Raw genomic sequence first — 4,895 nt, 5'->3', positions numbered from 1 at the left:
CAAAACAAAAACAAGTAGACAAATAGAAGTGTGTTCTACTGGAGGAGGCTTGATGCCACTGGCTCCCGAAATAGTTGATCAACCTCAAATTCTATTTTTTTGCCATTAATTTTATTGATGGCATGTTCATTTTAGCATTTACTTTTTCATGCGGCTCTGGAATTAGATATCATTATGTCCCCAAGGGGAAGCCATAGTTTAGCAGTAAGATCCGTCACAGAGTCAGAAGCATCTCCTGAGCGTGAGCTTTGTTACATTACTGAAAATCGCCTCACCTTAGAAAACTGTTTCGTCCTTGGTCCGAGGAGTCGGACCGAGTCTGGAGGAATGGTCAGGTTGAGATCGAGCCTGGATGTCATAGGCCACATATTTAGATTTATTTTCCCCCTTTTGGTTCCCCCAGGGTCTCCCTACTGCAAATCTAGCAACTAAATTCAGGCAACAAAGAATTAAGGACATTAAGATGAGCTGTTCAGATGAGTTGTTCGGTAATGCCAGATGCAGCTGGTTTTGTGCTCAGTAGAACCCTTTCAAATTCCATTTATTTGAAACAGATGGTGTTTCCTTAGATTAAGTCAATAAATATCTAACTGAATAGCAGATTGCTGGTAGATTCTTTTTTCTTAGAAGCTTGACCTTTGTATGCAAAAGATCACCAGGAAATATTTGTGGGGGGTTAAAGTGCACTTTTAGGAGGCCTTTCCCAAATAACCTCTCATCTCCCCACCCGATTTTTTCCTTCTGCACCACCTACATTTCCACAACCCCCATAGCATTTGTGGCCATGCCTTCTATACTCTAATGCTTTTTTAAAACTTATTTTTAACTTATTTAACTGAACATAGGGTTATATTTGAGTGCCTGTCTCCCTCAACTAGATCATCAGGTCCTTGAGGGCAGGCTTCATGTCCACTAACCCTATTGCCCTCTCCCGAGCACTTAGCTCAGTGCTCTGCCCCCTGTAAGGCTTCAATAAATACTATTGATTGATTAGTGAACTTGCACCCTAAAGAAAAGTGGATGACAGATGCACCTGACATTCTTCCCCACCATACCCCTTCATCCAGAGTGTCTAGCAGCCAATTAATAATGATAATAATAGTAATATTATTTGTAAAGCATAATAATAATTGTGGTATTTGTTAAGTACTTACTATGTACCAGGCTCAATCTTAATCCCCATTTTACAGATGAGATCATTGAGGCACAGAGAAGTGAATGGACTTGCCCAAGATCACACAGCAGACAAGTGGCGGAGCCAAGCTTAGAACCCAGGACCTTCTGACTCCTACCCATGCTCTATCCACTAGGCCATGGTGCTTCTCTGAAGCATATACACCATATGCTACATCCCAAGCAACCTCCGCACGAAACAAGAACTCCTCACTCTTGGCTTCAAGGTTCTCCATCACCTTGCTCCCTCCTACCTCACCTCCTTTCTCTCTTTCTGCTGCCCACCCCACATGCTCCGCTCCTCTGCCGCTCACCTCCTCACCGTCCCCCGTTCACGCCTATCCCGCCGTTGACCTCTGGCCCACGTCCTACCGCTGTCCTGGAATGCCCTCCCTCCTCACTTCGGCCAAACTATCTCTCTTCCTCTCTTCAAAGCCCTACTGAGAGCTCACCTCCTCCAAGAGGCCTTCCCAGACTGAGCCTCCCCTTTTCCCTCTGCTCCCTCTGCTCCCTTTCTGCTTCCCCTCTGCCCTCTGCTCCCTCCCCCTTCCCCCCTTCACCTCCCCTCAGCTAAGCCCACTTTCCCTCTGCTCCTCCCCCTCCCCTCAGCACTGTGTTCATTTGTATATATTTTTATTATCCTATTCATTTTGTCAATGAGGTGTACATCCCCTTGATTCTATTTATTGTGATTATGTTGTCTTGTTTTTGTCCGTCTGTCTCCCCCGAATAGACTGTGAGCCTGTCATTGGGCAGGGATTGTCTCTATCTGTTGCCGAATTGTACATTGCAAGTGCTGAGTACAGTGCTCTGCACATAGTAAGCGCTCAATAAATACTACTGAATGAATGAATGAATGAATGAATGGTCTAAGGGGGAGGGAGAACAGCTGTCAAATCCCCATTTGACAGATGAGGAAACTTAGGCCCAGAGAAATGAAATCAATCAATCAATCAATGGCATTTATTGAGTCCCCTCTAGGCTGTAACTCCTTGTGGGCAAGGAACATGTCTACCAAGTCCGTTATATTGTACTTTCCAAGCACTTAGTACAGCGTTCTTAACACAGTAAGGGTTCAGTAAAAACCATTCATTGATCAATTGAGAATTTACTGTGTGCGCTAAGAACTTGGGAAAGTACAGTACGACAGAGTTGGTTAGACATACCCTCCACCACATGTCTGCTGCGTGATCTTGGGCAAGTAACTTCACTTCTCTATGTTCTCAGTTACCTCATCTGTAAAATGGGGATTTAGACTGTGAGCCCGTCACTGGGCAGGGATTGTCTCTATCTGTTGCCGAAGTGTACATTCCAAGTGCTTAGTACAGTGCTCTGCACATAGTAAGCGCTCAATAAATACTATTGAATGAATGAAGAGTGTGAGCTCCAGGTGGGACAGGTACTGTACCCAACTTGATTAATTTATATCTACTCCAGTGTTTAGAATAGTGTTTGGCACATAGTAAGTGCTTAACAAGTACCATATATATTTTTTTTTTACTGGGGGAGACAGACATGAAAATAAATTGTCGATAGGGAAAATGGAAGAGTGTAAGGATTAAGTGCTGTGGGGCTGAGAGTGGGGTGACTATCAAGTGCTTGAGGAGTACAGCTCCAAGTGGGTAGGCAGAGTGAAGTGACTCACCCAAAGTCACACAGCTGTCAAGTGGCAGAGCTGGAATTAGAACTCAGATCCTCTGACTCCCAGGCCCAGGCTTTTTCCCACTAGGCCTCGCTGCTTCCACCTCACCCCTTGTCCTGTTATAAACCTTCCACCACTTCTCCAAAGACGTCAAATCAACCACAGTACACGCAATTAGCCACGGGGACAAGGAAAGGACAGAGGAGTCAGAGAGCTGGTCCTTAGTTTCAATGGGGATTGAATAGAATTTCGGGAAACAAAGCCAATCCAATGCCCTTGGCCAAAAGAGATCATAAGGAGGAAATAACTGCTTCAAACATCATGCAGCCTCTGGGTAGACTGTTTGCAGCAGAACCCAGACCTCAACTCTGGGTTTGGGTCAGCAACCAAGTGGGCTGAGGACACGGGAGATTGTAGCAAATCGAAGAGCGGTCTAGGGTCGTGGGGTCGACAATTTGAATGGAAGTGTTATGCTGACAGAGTGAAATGGAGGAAGCCAACGTCGTCAATGGCTGGAAAATTTTAGGGGTGAAGCCGGATTCTTCCACCTTTTCTTGAATGAGCTGTTGTGCTCCTCTCCCAGCCCACAACTTCCCTCCTCTCAAGCCCACCTACTCACTATCCTCATTCTCATCTCCCTGACCTCTTGCTCATGCTCTCCCTTCTCCCTGGAACTCCCTCCATCCCTCTTTGCATCCAGCAGGCCTCCGCTCTTCCTGCCTTCAAAGTCCTTTGAAATCACTTCTCCTCCAGGAGACCTTCCCTGACTAATCTCTCATTTACATAACGCTACTTCCCCGCTTTTGCCTCCTTGCTGGTCTCCCTCCCTCCAGCCTCTCCCTTTTCCCCTCTCCAGGCCATAGCAAGCTTGGCTGCCTGGATTATTTTTCCAAAAAGTCATCTGCACATGTAACCCCACTCCTCAAAAAACCTAACGTGGTTTCTCATTTCCCTCCGCATCAAATGGAAACACCTGACTCTTGACTTGAAGAATCTCCACTAGCTCCCTTGTTTTGCTCTTTTATTAGTATTTATCCCTCCCTCTTACTTCTCGACTCATCTCGGTCACCTTGCTTGCTCCCTTCCTTCTGCCTGGAACAACCCCCTGCTCTCTACGACTTGAAAAACATTCCCAGATTCCACCTCTCCTTCAAGAAGCTTTCTCCAAGTAAGTGTTTTTCACCCAATGGGGATCTCAAGACTTAGGCACTGACAGCCCCTCATACCACTTTTATATTTATCAATTTCCATGCTCTACCCTTTAAGCACATTCTCAAGCAGCATGGCTCAGTGGAAAGAGCCCGGGCTTGGGAGCCAGGGGTCTTGGGTTCTAATCCAGGCTCCACCACTTGTCAACTTTGTGACTTTGGGCAAGTCACTTAACTTATCTGTGCCTCAGTTACCTCATCTGTAAAATGGGGATTAAGACTGTGAGCCCCGTGTGGGACAACCTGATTACCTTGTATCCCCCCAGCACTTAGAACAGTGCTTGGTGCATAGTAAGTGCTTAGCAAGTACCATTATTATTGTTATTGTTATTTCTATCCTTTTTTCATAATGGTATTTGTTAAGCACTTACTTAAGCAGCAGAGAAGCAGCGTGGCTCAGTGGAAAGAGCATGGGCTTTGGAGTCAGAGGTCATGAGTTCGAATCCCAGCTCTGCCACTTGTCAGCTGTGTGACTGTGGGCAAGTCACTTCACTTCTCTGTGCCTCACTTACCTCATCTGTAAAATGGGGATGAAGACTGTGAGCCCCACGTGGGACAACCTGATTCCCCTGTGTCTACCCCAGCACTTAGAACAGTGCTCGGCACATAGTAAGCGCTTAACAAATACCAACATTATTACTTACTTTGTGCCAGGTCCTCTACTAAGAGCTGGAGTATATACAAGATTATCATGTTGGACACAGTCCCTGTCCCACATGGGGCTCACAGTCTTAATCACCATTTTACAAATCAGGCAAATGAGGCACAGAGAAGTGAAGTGACTTACCCAAGGTCACCTAGAAGAAACGTGGAAGAGTGAGGATTAGAACCCATGACCTTCCCGACTCCCAGACCAGTGCTCTATCCACTAT

This window comes from Ornithorhynchus anatinus, chromosome X1, assembly GCF_004115215.2.
Source record: "Ornithorhynchus anatinus isolate Pmale09 chromosome X1, mOrnAna1.pri.v4, whole genome shotgun sequence".
Classification (NCBI taxonomy): Eukaryota; Metazoa; Chordata; class Mammalia; order Monotremata; family Ornithorhynchidae; genus Ornithorhynchus; species Ornithorhynchus anatinus.
The sequence above is the reverse complement of the archived record's forward strand: the minus strand, read 5'-3'. Positions refer to the sequence as shown.